Source organism: Cynocephalus volans, chromosome 8 (assembly GCF_027409185.1).
Source record: "Cynocephalus volans isolate mCynVol1 chromosome 8, mCynVol1.pri, whole genome shotgun sequence".
NCBI classification, from domain to species: domain Eukaryota; kingdom Metazoa; phylum Chordata; class Mammalia; order Dermoptera; family Cynocephalidae; genus Cynocephalus; species Cynocephalus volans.
Genome location: NC_084467.1, coordinates 141,773,100 through 141,794,688, shown reverse-complemented (window position 1 = coordinate 141,794,688; position 21,589 = coordinate 141,773,100). Strand labels below are relative to the sequence as shown.

General features: G+C 41.5%; 1 protein-coding gene and 2 pseudogenes across 4 annotated transcripts in view; all 3 read left to right on the top strand.

Moving 5' to 3' along the window:
• LOC134384741 (uncharacterized protein C1orf21 homolog) overlaps nucleotides 1-21,589 on the top strand; it is a 197,960-nt gene that overhangs the window by 147,752 nt on the left and 28,619 nt on the right. The window lies entirely within an intron of this gene.
• LOC134384487 (transcription factor BTF3-like) lies at nucleotides 8,358-9,136 on the top strand (annotated as a pseudogene).
• LOC134383314 (ras-related protein Rab-4A-like) lies at nucleotides 19,040-20,031 on the top strand (annotated as a pseudogene).

Below are 21,589 nucleotides of genomic sequence, written 5' to 3'. Positions count from 1 at the left end.
AGCTCCCTGAAATGGGATGTTAGAGCTGCCTGCTCAGATGATGCTGACTTATTGTCAAAAAAGATCCAAAAGCGAGAAAAACACCTTGAGGTGACGGCTTGTAAGGTGGCTAAAATGTGTGGCAAAAGTGGTGTCATGCAAAAGTAATAACAATAATCTCCCAAGCAGATTGGGATCCTAAACGGTGGGATCCCTGGGATAATGACTTGTTGGAAGGCAAGGACTTTATCATAGAGGAGGAAGAAATACTTGAGTCAAAGACCCAGACTACTAGGGAGCTGGGAGAGCATAGAGAAGAAATCTCTACTAGTCAAAAAAGAACTCTGAGGAATATTCCTGCTGAACTGGTGGAGCTTACCAGAAGGTTTAAGTAGAAGACTAGAGAAGGGGCAGCTTTTTGGGTGGAACATCGTGGAGACATTGGAGAACATTGGGGAAGGTGGCGTTATGTTGAGTGGGCTAGAAATATCTAAGATGGCATCTGTGCCTGTTCAACCTGCACTCCAACAAAGGTATATGCAGCTGGAGTGGGGAACAATCAGGCTCAGAGAGCCAATTTAATAGAATGGATAAGGGCTGGCATTCAAATGGCCTGGCCAAATGAGGGGGGTGTGCCATCTCTACCTCTCATTCTTCATGGAAGACTTATAAGAAGTTGTGACGGAGTCAGGGATGAAGTATGCCCTCTATGCCCAAAATTTTAGAGGACCAGATTCAGAACTGTTCACATTAGGTATGAAGGACCATGTACTCCAGTTTGCCCCTAGCGTGTGGTATGGAATATTGTTCTGTGTACTAGCATTGATGGTAAATCAGCCTATACAGACAGTAGTGCTGATGGTGGCAGACTTGGGTGAAATGGACCAGTTTCACCATAAAGGGAATAGAAAGGTAGACAAAGGAAAAAAGAATACCAAATAAGGAGCTATTAGTAAAATGGGCCCATCTAGGGTGTCCCGTAAACAGCTATGGCAAGATCTGGTATTGGTTAATACCCCTAAGGAAGATATTGATAAAAAGCCCAATTTTGTTTTGGGGAAGTCTCTCCCCAGAGATAAACAATTCACCCCATTAGAGACCAAGGCAGAAGACATGGAGACACCCCTGTGTACCTCCACACCCAGAGGATTTTGAGAGGTGGATTCCCCCCACTTCTCAAGAGTAAGGCCTGGGTCAACGCTGTCCTCTGGTGCATGCGGTAGGGGGTGACCAGAGGCCCCATGTGGAAGTGGTTATATACTGTCCCTCATGAACAAACTGTAGTGGCTCTGGTCCAGAGCAGAATGTACATTAAATACATCTAAGTTTAGGGGAGAGATTCGAGCCATAAATAGATATGAGTGTCAAACAATTAAAGTAAAACATATCAACTTTTATTTGCAAATCTGACAACTACCCCTTCATCTTATCCTTGTATATATCTCTCTCCCATTCCTGAATATATACTGGGCGTGGATGTGTTACAAGATCTTGACCTCACAACTACCATGGGTGAGTTTAGGCTGCACATTTGAGCAATTAAGCCTATTTTGGTAGGGCATGCAAAATGGGATCCTTTGCAGCTACCAATACCTCACCGGGTTTTGAAATAAAACAATACAGGCTGCCAGGAGGGCACAATGAAATCACAGCTATAATTAAAGAACAAAAATGAGTTGGGGTGATAAGACCAGCCCAGAGCCCCATTAATAAGCCCAGTGTGGCCAGATAGAAAACCCAGTGACACCTGATGTATGACTGTGAATTGCAGGGAATTAACCAAGGTCACTCTGCCCATATATGCTGCTGTGCTTAACATAGCTTCCCTCCTGGAACAGATTTCCTCATCTGTTAAGACATATCACTGTGTATTGGACTTCGCTAATGCTTTATTTAGTATTCCTTTAGATGAATCATCACAAGATGTTTGCCTTTATGTGGAATGGGTGGCAATGGACCTTCCAGCCATGACCACAAGCTCAGGTTTGTATAGGCAGTTCATAAACAAACTTAATATAACTAGCTCCAAATGTCAATGCAGGTGGCCAGGCCAGCTTATCACCGCAATAATACTTAATCATTCCTCTTTACAGTCAGCTGGTTGTGCCTATCTATTGTTCTAACTACCTTTCCCCTGGTTACTGTTTAACTTTATGGGCAAATCTCTTGCAAAGACACAACAAGCAGTAAAGACCTAAGATGGAGTCAGTTATGCTCACAGTCCCACAGTACAGTATTTTAATATATCCCCCCAAAACCCAAAAAGCTACTCCCAGTTGCTTTAAAGAAATACAGTTGCTTCACCCTAGAAGAAAATCACCACTAACAACAACACTGTTCTGATTACCCATTGTTGCATAATCCCTACAAAATGTAGTGCCTTGTTATTATCATCTCATGAGTCTATGGATTGGCTGAATTTAGCTAGACACTTCCTGTTTAGGGTCTCTCCTGTCTTTGCATGTAGATGTTGGCTGGGGTTGTAGTTATCCTAAGGCTCAGCTGGGCTGGTTGTTCAAGATGGCTCACTCACAGAGATGGCAATTGATGTTGGCTATGAGCTCAGCTGGGGACAAGTGTCCACATACAACTCTTCCACATGGCTTGGGCTTCTCACAGCATGGTAGTCTAAGGGTAGTCACACTTCTCACCTGACAACTGGCTACCTACAGGCAGCGGCACTTCTTCCAATTCTATTTGTTAGAGCAGTCACAGAACCTGCCCAGATTCGAAGGTGGTGGAAAAATAGAGTACACCTCTTGGTGGGGGAGTGGCAAGGTTGCATTGCAAAGGAGCGTGGAGAATGGGAAATACTGCAGTGGCCATCTTTGGGATCTACAGTGTGCTGTAACTACCAGCCTATTCAGATGTCAGGGTGGTAGGGACCACTTCATGTGAAAAGCATTGTGACAAATCCCACTCCAGAAGCCTGGACTGTGCACTTGGATCTAATTTCTATTCTAAAAGAAAATCTGAGAAAGAAACATGTGTACTTCATGCTTGTGTCCTGAGAAAAACATTTTTCTAAGAACCAGATACCCAAAAGGCTAAATGTATTTAATCCCAGGAAATAAAAACACTTACATTCATAAAGCCTTCTCAGATACAAGGTGACATACATAATGAGCCTAAGAAAAGTAGGCTTTGGTGTGAACCTTGTACCCTCATCTATAAAATAGGACTAGTGATTTTCACTTTTCCATGTTGTTTTGAGGAATAAATTAGGTGGTTTTTGTAAAACATCTAATATACTGCAGCACATAGTATGTACTTAATGAAAGATGGCTGTTACTCCTTTTATCTCTGTTTTCTTGGTCTCTGTCTATACACGTGCCCTCAAAACCTACCAGTTTCTGGAGAGTTTCATGTACTTCAGTGCTTAACCATGGTGACGGAGTTTGGATGTGTCGTGCCCTCCAAAATTCCTGTGGAAATTTAATCACCAATGTAGCAGTGTTGGAAACTGATTGAGTCATGGAGATGAATCCCTCATGAATGGATTAATGCTCTCTCTGGGGGAGGAGGGGTAGTGAGTGAGTTCTCGCCCTATTCCCGCGAGAGCTTGTTGTTTATTGGACCCTGGCACCTCCTCTCTGTCTCTCTTGCTTCCTCTCTCTCTCTCTCTCTCTCTCTCTCTCTCTCTTGCTTCCTCTCGCCATGTGATCTGCTCGTACCCGCCGGCTGCCTGCCACTTTTCCACCATGAATAGAAGCAGCCTGAGGCCCATGCCAGATGCAGCTGTCTCAGAATCATAAGCCAAATAAACCTCTGTTCTTCATAAATTACCCAATGTCAGGTATTTCTGTTATAGCAACACAAAACGGACTAATACGTATGGTTTTACTATTTTGTCCATCATTCATAGAATTTTTTTAAAATAAGGTCTATAATTAATTCCAATTTCAGGTATTTGAACACAATGATAAATATAGTATCAATCAATACTAACAATTTTTCACTCTTGTAAAAAAGTTTCCTGATAGGGTGATTGATGTTGGATCATTGTGTTTGAGGTAGAAGATCCCTAGTCTTCACTTCTAATTTTCAAGTTTAAATTGGTTCATGTTATTGGAATTTGAGTATGAACAAATAAAATGAATTTAGAGAAAGGGTGAAAATGCACATTTAACCAGAATTTGTCATCACTCATTAATGAGGAAAAACTGTGTTTGTCTCTCTAGGCCCTCTTGTCTGAAGAGCCTGCTAATTAGCTAAATGTTTGGCATATCTCAGTAACCCCAGTAGCCGGTATAATTAAAATTAGCTTTGAACACACAGTATCCCACATCTTATCTCCCTTTTTTGAAGGCGTCTTCATCAACTGAGCTTTCTAATAATAGTTCCTCAGCACCAAACTGATCTGAAGATAAGGAGAGAGAACATATCCATCTAGTAGATCTTTTTATTTTGTGTGTTTTCTAAGAATTTTTAAGTAGGAAACATTTTTACCTTTTCAAAAGGTTCTATTCTGTTTTTAAAGGTAATGAAAATCCTTTAGGGGGTTAGAGGTCTCAGTAATTTCCCACTCATTGAAGAGAATACAGAAAGATTCAACATAGATGGACCAGTTGTTTAACCTTTTAAGTTATTGATTTAATGTTTACACAAAATTCCAGGAGTACCATGAAATTGAGAGGCCTTTTAAAGTCTTATACTGACATGCTACAAATTGAAATATCAAGAACCTAGGAAAAGAAAATATCTCAACCCCATTTATTCTTCTATTCATTTATTCATTCACTCACACAGCTATTCATTAATCACCAATCACATGCTAGTTACTGTCCTTAATTTGGAGTATTAAGAAGAATACCCATAGTCCTGTCCTCAGGGAGTTCTCTGTCTAGAGGGGGAGGCAAGCCAGTGAACAGGCAATTTGCATGGAGTTATGCTAAAGAGCCTAATGGTAAACGCATGGTACTATGTGCGCCTAATCCAAACTTAGTACATCAGGGAAGGCTTCTTGGTGGAGGAGTCTGCTATATGTTCTCATTTAGCTAAACTACCTTCAGCATCAAAGCTCTATGAAAAACAGTATAGGGAAATATGGGCTCCTGATGCTTTATCCTTTGTACAAAGCAAATGATGCTCCAGTGTTGAGCAATGATTCTTGAGAATATACTCCATGCTGGAAGTGTTTGTTCATTCAACAATTGTTGGGTCCTTTTCAAGTGTGGGAACTGTGCTTAGAACCAGGAATACAACAGTATACAAAATTGTGTAGAACATGTTCTTTGTCTTTGTGAAAGAGCCTAGATGAAACAGGCAGGTAAAGAACTATAAAAATAATACTGTACATGCTGACTTATAAGGACAAATTACTGTCTAATAGATCTGCACTATAACCAATGCCACTTTAGACAAGCCCAAGTACAAAATGGTGCCACCCACCTTCTCCCCTCCCCTCCCCTGCTTCCCTTTACAAGAAGCCTCCTGACTTAAATAGCAACTCCTTTTGCCTCCGCAAGGACACAGTTCTCCACCCAATCCACATTAGCATAACGACCCTCTTTGATGGTATCAGCCAGCCCTTGGTGCCCTATATAGGCTCTACCACCCCCTCGCCTGGTGCTGTCCCCTTTCCAGGGCAGCCCTGGGCTGCCTGCTACTTTGAGCACAGCCCAGCAGATTTTCTTCCTTTAATAAAGCTTAAATGGTACCGGCTTCTCGGCTCACTTTCTTTCACTGTCTAAATGAGGAGCAGATAAGGGAGCAATTAATTATGCCTCAGGAGATATGTGAAGACCTTGAGGGATGAACAGGAGTTTTGAAGAAGCCCAGGGGAGGAACAGCAGAAGCAGAGGCCAGGGACTTAAAAGATCGTGGTGTCCAATCAGAACTCTCCCTGATCTGGAGTGATGGGACCGCGGGTAAGGTTCAGGTTCTGAAGGACGTCCTAACAACATTGGACACACTTTCACACGGTGGCAAAGCCCCTGGCTGTGAACTCAGAGGTTCAGCTCTTGGCTGTCTCTCTCACTAGCATGTTACTTAACCTCTTGAAGCCTGAGTTACCTGAGGACACAATGATAGTACCCACCTAACAGGGTCGTTGTAAGAGCGACATAAGTTTATGCAGAGAAAGCAGGTAGCACAGTGCTTGCCACATAGTAGACAGTAAGTGCTGCCAGTTGCTGTGACTGCTTGATTTTATCTCATGGACATTGCAAAACTATTGGAACTTATTATCTTGCTACTGTCACTCTAGACAGACCCTCTTTGTGCATCATCTTTGATGATTAAACAAGTTAATGTTTATAAAGTGCTTAGAACAGCATGATGTACATAGGAAGTTCTGTATGTATTTATTATATAAATTAATGCTAAGGAATAGAAATATAATTTTCCCATTTTCCAGATTGGTGAGCTAAATTCAGAGAAGCTAAGTTTCTTGCCTAAGGTAGTGCAGCTAACAAAGCGTGGAACCAGTATACAACCTGGTCTCATTTCGTATTATAGCAGCTGCATCTTAAAATTTGATTTTAAAATACATATCTAGCCCTATCGTCAGAACACATTTTTCATTTTTGTGAATTTTTGCGAGGTGCTTTCTGTCTTTGCCACGTGCAAGTAAAAGTTTCACAGAACTACAGTCGTAGCCAACATAAATTTTGCTTTCCAGTTTTTTTTAGGTTATATCATTTTACATTTTTGTTTATAGTCATCATGTCAAATTTTAATGGATGTATAAAAGTACTTGAAATTGATTTGCCTTAGCTTTTATCCTGCTGTTGTGTATTAGTCTATTTCCTGTTTTTCATTATTATGTAGTACATAATGCTTCTGTAAGCATATCCCCAAATACAGCCATTTACTTCTGTTGATTTATTTCCTCATATAAGTTTCGAGGAGTGGGATCATTGGGTTGATGGTTATGAATAGTTTTATCATTTTTGACATACATTCCCTAGTACCTTCCACTGGCAGTGTTTGGGGACCGCCAGTTTCACCACAGAGATAAGAAACAGAATGGATAACTTCACCAGCAGTGAGTATTTTATTGTTTACAACTCTTGCTGATTTAATTAAGAATAAAAATGACACCTGAAGGCCTTTTTATTTTTTGCATGTTTTGATTATTAATTCTTTGAAATGGATTGTCTCCTAATACCCTTTCATGCTTCCTTTCTACTTTTGTTTTTATTATTCAATGAATAAACATTTCTTGAGTATCTACTCTGTACCTGACTTTGTGTGTCGGTTATAGAAGTGAAAGATACAGGGCCGAGCCCATGGCGCACCCGGGAGAGTGCGGCGCTGGGAGCGTGTCGACGCTCCCGCCGCGGGTTCGGATCCCATATAGGAATGGCCGATGCACTCACTGGCTGAGTGCCGGTCACGAAAAAGACAAAAAAAAAAAAAAAGTGAAAGATACAGGATTTTACAGTCCGGTTGGGGGCACGATAAAGGAGAAAGAAAAGAAAGAGGCGGTCAGGTGGGAAGAAAATCAGAAGACAGCAGTGGGAGGAGAAAATTTAAAGAAACAAGAGCGGTAACCTCTGTTGGATGATTGGAGCGGGGGAAGCATTTGTTGAATTGGGCTACTAGGAGGTCACTGGTAACTTTGATGGAAGAAGTCACTGTGCCTTTTAAAAATGATGTCAACAGGGCTGGCTGGTCAGCTCAGTTGGTTAGAGTGTGCTGCTGACAACACCAAGGTCCAGGGTTCAGTCCCTGTACCCGCCAGCCACCAAAAAATAAATAAATAAATATAAAGTCAGCCTGATATCCTTTGACCTTTTAATTCCTTTCAGAATGTCAGCATCCTGCCTCTGTCTGTAATGTGGCTTAGTAGAAAAGGAGGAAAAGGGCTTCAGATGCACAGTAAATGCTGTATCAGTGATAAACGACAATGGCTACCTCTTTGGACAAAGTACCTTTAGCCCATTTTAAGAATACAAATAATTCTGTGCCTTTTTACTTTTTTCTCTTTACTCTATCCCTTGCCCATACTTCATTAATTTATCCTGAGAGTCTTAAAAGTTTTTTTTTTCTTTCTTTTGAGGTTTCACTTACATTTCTCTTTTGCCTCTTTTGTTTCGATAATTTCATCAACTATTAAATTTGTCAAGATCGGTACTTACGACTTGTTTTCTTATGGCTCTTTTTAATCAGCAACTGTCCTCCCCTGAATTGATGATCTTACTTACTTATTGTCTAATGGAAAATTGATTCTATCGTCACCCAAACCCTGTTCAACATCAGTATCCAGCCATTAAGAGATTTCCCCTCTTCTTCTGTCCCTGGTATGTGGGGCAGCAGTCTCTTGATTTTTATGGAAATGGTGTTGGGGTAATATTGCCACACACAGAAGTGTCTTGGGGTAAATAAAGCTTATTAAATATTCTGTGGAGCTGCCATCTTGCGTCCCCACGCGCGTGCGCCTATTCTCAGCTGGTCTGCCTGAGACCCCCTGAGCGCCAACCCTAGTCCCCCGCGCGGCCCCTTTTCCGCTCCCACAAGATGAAAGAAACTATAATGAACCAGGAAAAACTTGCCAAACTGCAGGCACAAGTGCGCATTGGTGGGAAAGGAACGGCTCGCAGAAAGAAGAAGGTGGTTCATAGAACAGCTACAGCAGATGTTAAAAAACTTCAGTTCTCTTTAAAGAAGTTAGGGGTGAACAATATCTCTGGTATTGAAGAAGTGAATATGTTTACAAACCAAGGAACAGTGATTCACTTTAACAACCCTAAAGTTCAGGCATCTCTGACAGCGAACACTTTCACCATTACAGGCCATGCTGAGACAAAGCAGCTGACAGAAATGCTACCCAGCATCTTAAACCAGCTTGGTGCAGACAGTCTGACCAGCTTAAGGAGACTGGGAAGCTCTGCCCAAACAGTCTGTGGATGGAAAAGCACCACTTGCTACTGGAGAGGAGGAGGATGATGAAGTTCCAGATCTTGTGGAGAATTTTGATGAGGCTTCCAAGAATGAGGCAAACTGAATTGGATGAACTTCTGAAGAAGATAAAACTTGAAGAAGTTTCTGGGAGCTGCTATTTTATATTATGACTGCTTTTTAAAATTGTTTTGTTTAAGGATCTAATAAAATCTAGATCTCTAATATTTTTAAACCCAAGCCCTTTGGACACTGCAGCTCTTTTCAGTTTTTGCTTATACACAATTCATTCTTTGCAGCTAACTAAGCTGAAGAAGCCTGGTAATAAAGTTTGAAACAAAGGTTAATAAAGTTCTTTGCCTAGTAAAAAAATATATATATATATTCTGTGGATTTCATCCTCCCCTCAAGACCCTCAGTCCCGGTTTCCCACTCTCTTGTTTCTCCTGTTAGACTCATTTTTTACGTGGGAAAAACTGAAGGTATATTACTTTTCACCTGTTTGAAAGTGATCTGGTTCTAGACTTAAGAATGCTTTTGTTTGCCTTGAACAGATACGGCTTTGTGTGTTTTTCTGCTTACAGATGTGACATAAAACTATGACCATTTCTAGTCTCTAGTCCACAGATTTTTTTGTATTTGGTTTTGGCGTTTTTTGTATTTGGTTTTGGCGTTAAGTTCTGAAAAATTGACTTTTATTTGTTATCCCGTTACAGGTGCCCGCTGCTTGCAGGCCACATCTCCATGCTCTGTTTTCTATGTCTGCCATCTTCTCTCACTGCCTTTTCAATGTCTGATCATTTTTCAACCCTTCATGTTTGTTTCTTGTATCTGTTTCCGATTCACTAACCCAATTTTCTGCAGTGTTGATTTTAACGTTTACTGTATGCAGTGATGATTTTAATGTTTACTGTATGTAGTGATGATCTTATTTCTTTAGTAATAGAGTAAGTGCATGCTGGTCTTTTCTTTTTTCTTAACAGAATATCTCTTTCTGTCTCCCTAAGGATGAATAATAGTTGTTTCCTGAAAATTTTTGCATGATGTGCATGGTTTATTTCAGGGGGGTTATAATTGCTTCTACGTTTCATTTTTCTTTTCAGTACGTAACTTTCTCATTAGGTCCAATTTTTTTCCCCTATTCCTTATACTTCCGCTCCAATTTTTGGAGTGTTTGCCATATGGAATCTGACTTTAAATTCTGTTCTTATCAGTTTGGAGGGTCAAGAGCAGGTCAATCAGAAATGATCTCTTTTTTCTGCACTGCCCCACCCTTTCAGGATTCTGCAGTATAATTCCTGCAGTTGAGATTGTAGATCAGACCATTTGAAGGGGACATTTTCGTCTTATCTCAGCTGTGTGGTTACTGGTTACTGCCAACATTTATCTCCTGAAACAGGTTGGAAGAATATTTTTAAAATTTTGTGCCATTGGTATGGTAGTTTAAAAGTATAATAATAATTCTTATTATTTTTTGTGGCTATATATAGTTCATTGAGTGATTGATTGATTTAACTTTTCAGACAATTTTATGTGGATTTTTTTTAAAATTTAGAGAGAGAAAACTCTCCCTTCCCATTCTGATTTTCTCTAGAAAACCAGCATTTAGCATTTGATAATGATAAAATCTAGAATCAGCATGGCATGGTGGCAGGGTTTGGAGTCAGAAAGAAATGGCTGTGTTTCCTGATCACACTTAACTGCCTGTGTGACCCTGGACACTTAAAAAATATTTTTGATGCTCTCAACTATAAAGCAGTAAAAATTATACCTATCATATGTGAAGATTAGATAAATAAGGCACCTAACAAGTTGCCTGGCACATGGCAGATATCTAATAAGTGATTGCTTCTATTATTAGTGGTATCAGTAAGTTCAAAGTGGTGAGAAAGCAGTCGGTTCTATGATTATGTAGATGACAGTCAAAGATTGAGAGAGCTAGGACTCCAACTTCACAGACATAGGGTTTTTAAAAATTTAATTGAAATGTATTGATTATGCATATTTATGAGGTACAGAGGTGTATTTCTATACATGTGTACAATGCATAGTGATCAAATGAGGGTAGTTAGCAAATTCATCATCACAAAAATTTATCATTTCTTTGTGATGAGAACATATAAGCTCCTCTCTTTTAGCCATTTGACAATGTACAATAAATTGTTTAATTATAGATGCCGAGCACTGCTATACACCAAAAGAACTTATTTTTTCTATCTAGATATAATTTTATTATAGAGAAAAAAATACTGAATCAAGAGTCAGGAAAGGGAGGCTCTGACAATATCCCTCTGTGGTCTCGTCGAGTCACTTCAGTTTCGAAGCGCGGTGTCTTCATCCACACAGTGAAGGAGTCGTGCCACCGTGCTGACTATCCTCACCCCTGCCCAGTTCTGTATGCTTCTTACTACTCTCCTGGGTACTGAAGTCACCTATGGTTTGGGGTTTTGTTTTTTGAATACATAGCTGATCGTGTTACTCCTTTGCTTTAGTAAAGCCCCTCCTGCTGTGGCGTTCTGCTGCTCTCATGTTATCACCCGAGCAGGTGACTCTCTGGGCTCCTTTCTCTCCCCTCTCTCTGGCCCAGCTCTGGACCAGCTCTGGCCAAGCTCCTGCCCACCCAGAGCCTTCTCCCCTGCAGCTCTCTCCCCTCACTGCTCCCTGACCCACCCCCACCATCCCCACGTCCCCCACAGATTTCACTGCAGTGTGCAACTTCTCCTTTGTAACCCTTATCACAATTGTAATTAAAGTCTTATTTGCTCTAGGCCATGTTTGGTTGTTAATAGCTGTTCCCCAGTACCTATCCTACCGCCCTAGAAGGTCTAAGTACTAAATAAATATTTGTGGGGTGAATGAATGAATGAATGTAACCTTTAAGATTATGCTAAAGGAGGTGTAGTCTTCAATTTACTTCCTATAGATGTAAGACTTAGCCAGGTTTGTGCTAAGGCATAATGCTTCATACACATTCCCAAAAATAAATGTTCCAAAATAACTTTTCATCTCCTGGTTCTTTCACACAAGAAAAAAGTAAAATTAAGTTATATTGCAAACCTCATCTCAAGTAACTAGTAACCAGTTCTGTTATACCCTGTCAAATTACAGATATCCCAGACTCTGGGACCTTGCTCAGCACAATCCCCATAGAACTCCCTTTAGGAAAGTGTGAGTGGGTGCCAGCCAGCCCCACAGGAGGCCCTGGTGGGGGTTGGGGGTGCACAGCGGAGCATTTTTCATCATTTTTCTATGTCTCTGCCTCGGAGGTGCATCTGTTTCTTTGCCATATCCAGACTTGTCCTAGGTCCGTGGTACTCAGACCCATGGGCACTGAAGTCGGTGGGCCCCATGAATTTACATGAGTGGATCCAAGTCCACCTGAGAGTGAGGTGGGACCTGTCTGGGGGAATGTTTGCCAGGGAAGTCCTGTGTTTCCAGGATTTCTTTGAATCCTAAACAGCTGCTGCTTGCCTGGCTGGTAACCACTCTGCAGGATTTCTCTCTTTCCCTTCTGGGATAATGATGGCTTTCATTGACATGTCACTGTATACTTTACAGAGCTCTTTCATGGCCACCAGCTCATTGGAGCCTCATACACCAGGAGGCAGGCACTGTGGGTATTTTCATATCTGTCTAAACAAATTTAGAAAAGGAAAAGAAAAACTCAGGTGGTGTCCCTTGCCAGCTATCGCCTGAAATTTACTTTGGAATAAAGTGGGATTTAGATTTTAATTTTATAAATGGAAATTGCCCAGAGTGAAGGAGGCAGAAAGTGGTAGAGCTGAGAGACTCCAATCTGGGTCTTCTGATTCCAGGTGTAAAGACATCCATCGCCTCTCATCCAGCTTTCTGCACCATGTATGTTTTGCATCTTTCTATCTCAATATAAAAGATGGAACAAAAAGACCCTATTATAATCATGATTTCTTTTACATGTTTAGTCATATTTTTTTTTCATTTTAGTGACTTAAACTGTGTACTTCAGGATTCTTTCTTAAATTATTCCCATAGTCATTCAGCAAGCATATATTGAACATCTGTGTGCTAAGAACTGTCTCAGATGTTAGATATAAAGTTAGGACACGGTCCCTCCCCTTGAGGTGCTCACAACATAGCAGGGGGCATGGATACGTGAATAACTAAAATACAGTTAAATGTGTGATACTGGAGAGGCAGGAGAGTCTGAGGAATGATCATTTTTATATGGGAGTGGGAGAGAGGGCAGGCAGCAAGAACACAGAGGATAGGAACAGATGGGGATGGGTGGCACTCCAGGTGCAGAGTACAGAAGGGCGGGGTGAGCAAGGCCCTCAGTGGTCTGGCCAGTTAGCTTAGTTGGTTAGAGCATGGTGCTGATAACACCAAGCTCAGGGCTTGGTCCCTGTACCAGCCAGCTGCCAAAAAAAGAAAAGAAAGTCCCTCAAATGGAGGATAGTCCAAGGTAGTCATGGCAAAGGGGAACCATGGAGATGATGGATCTGGAGAGGCGGGATGGGGAGACTTGAGGTCTTATGTTAAGGCTCAGGTATTCTCAGGGCAGCCAGCAGTCCTGGAGAACGTTTAAAACAGGCATGGGACGTCAGATTTGAAACAACCCTGGTACTGAAGATTTTGAGAGCTAGAAATGCAGTGAAGCGCTTCTGAAAGCAATTGGTTGTAGGAACGCGAGCCCCATCCACACTGGCTGTCATTTCTGCAGATTGTAAAAATGACTCAGGATAGCTGTGCAGGACCTGGGACAAAGGGGTGCAGAAAACTGAACTGAACGGCCTTGCCTTTTGATGGTTTTAGTTGTCCTGTGATGTTGTGACTTAGTATCAGTCCTCTCAATGAGAAGCCGCTAAGTAGAACCTAAAAGAAATGCTTCCGAAGTATGTTCCAAAGGAGAGAAAGAATTCTTATTTTCCATAAACTGTATCCAAAGCTTAAAAAAAAAGATCAGATGTTTTTGCTCTCTGAAACAGTTCCAAGTCATTTCACAACTCCTTAGAGCATCGGATGTATGAAGTACGTCAAGCAGCGTAATGCCTGTGGAATGTCATTTTAAAGCAGCAAATAGGGATACTGAGGAAATGGTGAATTGAGAACTGTTTTTCTCCTTTTCTGTGAAAAAGATAACTGAAAGCAAATGTGGCATCGTGGGTGGACTTCATTTCAGTTAAGCAGGGCTGTGGTTTCTTGTGTGTGAACTTACAGCTGCGTGCGTTCTCCATCCCAGTCCCCTCCGAAGGCGTACCGTTCAACCCCAGAAGGAAGTACAAATACAGTACAACTCGCTGATTATCTTCCTGGGGACTTCAGGAAATGCACTTTGAGAATATCTAGCAGTTTGGCTGTTTTGTTGGTCAGAACCCTCAGAATGCCCCATTAGCTTTGGACCCTGGCAATCAACACTGAATTAAATAAGCTCCATTAATAGGACATGTTGATCATCCTAAAAAACTTGAAATCATGTAGTTCTTAGCATGAAATTCTGTTGTTACCCTTGCTATTCTATTGTGAATATTGCTGCTATGAATATGACATTAAGTCAATGAAAAAGGAATTGTAGGACACTTCACTTTCATGGCCATTAACAGGAGAGATGAGTAAGCTGAGTAATTTTCCATCATTTTAATGTACAGTCTGCAGAGGAGGTGGCTGTATGACCCAGGGTGTGCTTTAATCTCTCTGGTCTCAGTTTCTTCATCTGAAAACTAGAGGTTGGAACCAGTTGCTTTGGGTGTAGTTAACACTTTATTATAAACATTTATTTCTTCCACATAGAGCACTGGCATATATACTGCAGGGCTGTATGGAAGCTTCATAGTTTCAGGACCCAGGTTCCTTCCGTCTTGTTGCTCTTCCATGCTCAGCACACAGCCTCCATCCTGTGGTTAAAAATGTGGCTCCAGCACTCACCGTCATGTCTACATACCAGCCAGGGAGAAGAGGGACAGGCCAAATGAAAGATATACCTGCTTCTGCAAAGGCATGATCTAAAAGCAACACACAACCTCCACTCATACCCCAGAATGTAGTCACATGGTCACACCTCACAAGGAGAGAGGTGGAAAGTGGCTGTCACATCATGTCATATACGTGGGTACTTCAAAAAGTTCATGGAGAAATATAATTAAAAGGTAATATGAATCTTTCCATGAACTTTATGAAGACCCCCTCATAGTTGTTGTGTACAACTGCAATATGTGTGTGTGTTGGGGCTGGAGAGAGAATTGGATATCTAAGGACAACTAGCAGTCTCCTGCCACAACACCTATGGTCCTTTCCAGTTTTAGAAATAAATAATAAGCACAATCTCCAAGTCTAAGTGCCTATCAATCCATGAAAAAAATTCAGACAGTATCCCTCTTCTGCAGGTGGCTGTGTTTGAAGAGGGTGGCAGAGGAGGTAGATGGAAGAAAGCCTAGCAGGGGCAACACTGCAGAGCCCTAGAGAGTACCTGATGGAGTGCATTCTCTGTGTGAAGACAGCATTACTTTCTCTCAGAATGGGAAAACAAATAAGAAACCTATTTGTTCTTCCCTATGTTTACCTTACAACTCAGTAAGAAACCTATTAACTGTGTCCTTATTTTCTTTTTACTACTTCCAAATCCATGTTTTGTTTTACCTGAAAGGGAGAGTCAAGTTGGATCCTGTTGAACACAAATGACCAACTTCCTCCCTTGCATAGCTTAGGGTATGGATTGTTAGCCGGGGGCATTGTAAAGGCAGACATACAGCTACTATGTTTTGGATTTTTTTTTTTAATCATAAAATACACATAACATAAAATTTGCCATCTCATCATTTTTAAGTGTACAGTTCACTGGTATTAAATACATTACCAGCGTCCATCTCCAGACCTCTTCATCCTGTAAAACTGAGACTCTGTGCCCATTAAACAATAACTCCCCTTTCTCCTGCCCCCAGCCCCTGGCAAACACCATTCTTTCTGTCTCTGTAATTCTGACTATTCTAAGTACCTCATACAAGTGGAATTATATAGATGCTTCCATGTTTTAGCTATTGTGAATACTGCTGCTATGAACATGCGTGTGCATATATCTCTTCGAGACCCTGCTTTTAGTTGTTTTGGGTATATACCCAGAAGTGAAGTCACTGGGTTGTATGGTATTAATTCTATTTTAAATGTTTTGAGGAACCAACATGCTGTTTTCCACAATGGTTGTACCATTTTACATTCTCATCAAAAGCACATAAGGATTCTAGTTACTCTGTATCCTTACCAACATTTGTTATTTTCTGGGGTTTTTTTTATAGTAGCCATCCTAATGGATGGGAGGTGATATCTCATTCTAGTTTTGATTTGCATTTCCCTAACGATTAATGATGTTGACCATCTTTTCATGTATTAGCCATTCATATAGGGGTACTTCAAAACATTCATGGAAAAATAGAATTAGAAGATAATACAAATCTTTCCATGAACTTTTTGAAGACCCCTTGGATATTTTCTTTGGAGAAATGTCCATTCAAGTCTTTTGCTAGTTTCTGAATTGTTGGTGTTTCGTTTTAGGGATTCTCTATATATTCTGGATATTAATCCCTCACAGATATGTGATTTAAAATATTTTGTCCCATTCTGTGGGTTACCTTTTTACTCTCTTGCTAGTGTGTTTTGATGGGCAAAATTTTTACTTGTCATGAAGTCAAATTTGTCTGTTTTTTCTTTTGTTGCCTGTGCCTTTGGTGTCATATCCAAGAAGTCATTGCCAAATTGAAAGTAGTGAAGCTTTTGCCCTATGCTTTCTTCTAAGAGTTTTATAGTTTTAGGTTTTACACTTAGGTCTTTGATCCACCTTGAGTTCACTTTTATATATACTTTTAGATAAGAGTTCAACTTCATGCTTTTGCATGTGTATGTTCAGTTTTCCCAGCACCATTTATTGAAAAGACTGTCTTTTTCCATTAAACTCTCTTGGCACTGTTGTCAAAATCATTTGACCATGTAAGTGGAGGCTTACCTCTGGACTCTCCATTGTATTCCATGGGTCTATGTGTCTGTCTTTATACCAAGCACCAGGCTACTGTCATCATTACAACTCTGTAGTAAGTTATTAGTTCTAACAGGTTTTTTTGTGGTTTTCTACATATAAGATTATATCATCTGCAAATAGATAATTTTACTTCTTCCTTTCCAAAATTCAAATAACTTTTATTTCTTTTTCTTGTTTAATTGCTCTAGCTAGAACTGCCAGTACTATGTCAAATAGAAATGGCAAAAGTGGGGCCGGCCCTGTGGCTCACTCTGGAGAGTGCGGCGCTGGTAGTGCCGAGGCTGCGGGTTCGGATCCTATATAGGGATGACCGGTGTGCTCACTGGCTGAGCGTGGTGCAGACAGCACCGTGCCAAGGGTTACGACCCCCTTACCGGTCAGAAAAAAAAAAAAAAAAGAAATGGCAAAAGTGGGCATCTCTGCCTTGTTCCTGATCTTAGAGAAAGAGCTTTCAGTGTTTCACCATTGAGTGTGATGTTTGCTGAGGGTTTTTCATATATGGCATTTATTATGTTGAGGTAGTTTCCTTCTATTCCTAATTTAAGTGTTTTTATCATGAAATATAAAATATCCCTTGGTCATGCTGTATAATTCATTTAATATGCTGTTTACTTTAGCTTGCTAGTATTTTATTGAGGATTTTTACCTTGATGTTTATAAGGGATATTGATCTCTAATTTTCTCTTCTGTAGTGTCTTTATCTGGCTTCAATATCAGGATAACTCTGGCATCATAGAATGAGTTAGGAAGTGTCCCTTCTTCAATTTTTTGGAAAGCTTTTAGAAGGATTGGTGTTAGTTCTTCTTTAAGTGTTTGATAGAATTCACTGGTGAAGCCATCAGGCCCAGGACTTTTCACAGCTGTATGTTTTAACCTTTAAGTTAAAGTGAAAGAATCCTTCAAAGTTCCCTTATACAGTGCGGTAGTCACTGGGGATGGTCACTAGTGTTCTAAATCTTCACCTTCTGGGTCCACGGGCACTTCTTTGCCCCTCTGTGAACACATGACTTGCTTTTCCTAATGGGATATGGGTGGAGATGATATGTGTCACCTGTAAGGGGAAACCTTAAGAGCCAGTGCAGAATTCTACAAATTCCATTATGCTTACGGTGGTGATCAGCAAAGTTCCAGACTTCTGGTCTCTTTCAGTCTGTACCCCTCGATAAGGACATGACATGGAGCAGTGCCCCTGCGACCTGTGATGAACATGTAGCATGAGTGAGAAATAAACTATGTTTGTTTTAAGCCACTGAGACTTGGGGATGTTTGTTACCACAACATAACCCCCTGGCTGATACAAACAGAAACTAAAAATAACTCACCTGTAGATGGTGAGTGATAGAGGGTCAGTTGTGACTCTGTTTGTGAAAGTCATTAAACAACAACCCATCATTGTTAATAAATGCCAAAGAGAAATCCACTGTATAATGCATGCATCTTTTTGTTCCTTCTAAAAGCTTTTACCTAAATACTATTAGCTTAAATTATTAGATCAGTTTATTTGGTATTATCTTTTCACAGCAGTTAGTGGTAATATTTTAAGTAAATGCATACTACTAAACTCTTATCTTATCATAATTTTTAAGCTATAAAATGTACCAAGATTTTAAAAGAAATTAACAGACTTATGGTATGTCCTTGAGTCTGGCAGTTTTCAGTATTTTGAACTATAGAAGTTTCTAGTCTAGTTTTGGAAAAAGTTTATTATACCAGGATCTTTTTGTAGTTCTGATGCTCTGCAATTTGTAACATAAATAGTAACTTTCTGATCTGAAACCTGTAAATGGTGTTACTGCAAACAATGTGAATGCCATCATACTAGCTTTTTCTCCAAAGTTTTATCATTTTTTAGTCATTTAAAAAAAAGATCGAAGTATATTTTTAAACTTTAAAATAATTTTTTAAATTATTTTATTTGAAAGCCAATTCCAAAAATAAATAATAATAGCTAACATTTGTTATGTGCTATTTGCTAGGTATTCTAAGTGATCCACCTAAATTATCTTATTAAATCTTCATAACAATCATCTTTAACCTGAGAAAACCGGGGCACAGAGAAACCAAGAAATTCGCTGGAAACCCACGTAGTTGGAGAGTGAAGGAGTTGGGATTTGAAGCCATGTTGTCGGGCCCCTGAGTCTCTGTCTCTATCCACTGCACCATCCTGCCTCTTGGAGAAGGGTGAGATTCTGGAAGTACCTGCGTGCGCTGCGGATGTCGCCCCAGAGCTCAGGCAGCAGTGAAGATACAATGTAAATTACGCTTCTTTACCACCACAGCCAGTGTACGACGTTTTCTCCACAGGAAATCCTGGTGTTCCTGTATTTGCTTCTTCATTTTAAGTGAGCGTCTTTTTAAAGGCTCGCTTCGAGCGTCATCCTCGGTGCTTTCTGTCATCGCACAACTAGCAGTCTGGAGGCCAGCAGGGCCGCAGCCGCGCGTGGCCGGCGGTTGCCTTGGACACCGGTGGCCCCTCCCTCCCCGGTCTTCCGCCCCTCCTCTCCCCCTCCCCCCAGGGGAAGGACCCCGGCCCCGCCCCCCGCCTGGAAAAAAATTCCAAGATGACTCAAATCCTACAGTAGGAGTGGAATTTGGTTCAAAGGTCCTACATGTTGGTGGGAAATAAAGTTACAGATTTGGGATGCGCAGGGCAAGAACATTCCGCTGGGTGCTGAGAAGTTACCACTGGGGCGCTCCTGGTCTGCGACGTCACCAGCCGAAAAACCCACCGTGTCAGAACATCGTGATCATCCCTGCGGGGACAAGAAGGACCCAGACGCCGACCGCGCCACCGGGGCGCTCCTGGTCTGCGACGTCACCAGCCGAAAAACCCACCGTGTCAGAACATCGTGATCATCCCTGCGGGGACAAGAAGGACCTAGACGCCGACCGCGAAGTCACCTCCTTGGAAGCCTCTAGATCTGCTCAGGTTTTGAGCTGATGTGTCTGGAAACAGGTGCACTCCCAGGGGAGAATGTGGAAGAGGCTTTTGTACGGCGCGCAAGAAAAGTTCTTAACAAAGTTGAACCGGGTGAGCTGGACCCAGAGAGAATTGGCTCGGGCATCCAGTGCGGGGGCAGGCGTGCGGCTGTAGGGACCGCGCAGGCTCACGGGTCTGCAGAGGCTGTTTGGGACAACGCTACAGGAGCATGCAGAATCTGAAGGGTTTTTTACCACCATCTTTTTCTACTTTGTACAGAAGTAGATCTCTGTGGAGAAGCATAACTTGGGGGTGTTCTGCAGCTAGAAGTCGTGGCACAGCAAACCCTATAATAAATCTGATTCAATGGCGGCGGGGGTGGGATGGGGGAAGAAGTCTTGACCTACTCTGTGCCTCCATCTGCAGACGGAATCACGACCTTCCTTCCTTATGTCCCAGGCTAGGACTTGTTTACAAGTGGCCTGTCTGGATATCTTCAGGTGACAGAGTAAGGATGTAAAGCTTGTGCTGAGACCCTGGCAGAAATGACAGGGAGAAAATATCTGATCCTTAAATATTTACTTAGCAGTCTCATCATGGTCTTCTAATGATGTTAAGAGCCCAAAGAGCCTAAATTGTTTATAGTGCTCTCCAGTTAAAACTTTAAAAGCAGTGGCCTGGCTTTCTTCTTTTGCATGATAAGCAGAGCAGACCTGGCAGTCCAAATGGGGAAGCTCATTATCTTGGCTGGCTTTTTGGGAAAGTTGTGCCAAGGAGTGTGTCTTCATTTAATTATCTGGAAACCAGGGGATGTGCAGAGTTGCTCCATCAGAACCATCTGAACTTGAGCGGTAAGGTGACAGCATTCAGCATGGCTTCAGCCAGGTGTGGTGTGTCAGGGTGGCCAGCTATCTTTTTACAGTTCTTAAAATGTAGAATTCCTGGGCCGAGCCCGTGGCGCACTTGGTAGAGTGCTGCGCTGGCAGTGCGGCGACGCTCCCGCCGCGGGTTCGGATCCTATATAGGACTGACCGGTGCACTCATTGGCTGAGTGCCGGTCACGAAAAAACGACAAAAAAAAAAAAAAAAAAAAAAAGTAGAATTCCTAAATTTGCTGAAGTTGAATATTCTGGGAAAGGAGGTTATGAGGGTGATTAATTGCCTGAACTGTGCTCTTGTTTTTGCTTTCAGGCAAATTCCTTCTCCATACAGGATGCAGTCGTCTTAGCTTGTCAGACGTTGTCACAACTTGTTGGGAGGATCATGTGCTTAGGGACTTACAGCTGGCCAGCTGATTGAGCAGAAACCCCAGCCCTTCTTCAGGATATCACCTGAAGATTTTGCCAGATGTGGGGATATTGAGGTATAGGACAGGGCGATTCATCTGATAGCACTAACTGCAAGCACTGTTAGTTCCAGGCACTTCACATGTCTTGACTCATTTAATACTAAGAACCACCTATGGAGAAGGTGTTTTTAGTATTCCAGCTTTACAGATAAGGACATTTTAAACACTTAGGTAACTTGCCTGGGGTCATGGGACTGTTAAAAGGTGGAGCAGGATTCAAATCCAGGTAGTCTGGCTCAGGTAGCTGGAATGACCCAATCACAGTTCACAGCAGTATTCACTAAGGGATGGTAAATTACAGAACGAATAATGATTCAGACAATGGAATGCATATTTTAGCAAAATATATTATTATTTATTATTATCTGAAGGTCGTAGATGTTATCCCTGACAAGCATGTCAGGATTCTGAGCTGCTACTGGATGAGACAGTTCCATGGAGGAGAATCCTTTATCCTCCCTACATGGAGCATTAGCAGAGTTAGTGAGTACGATAC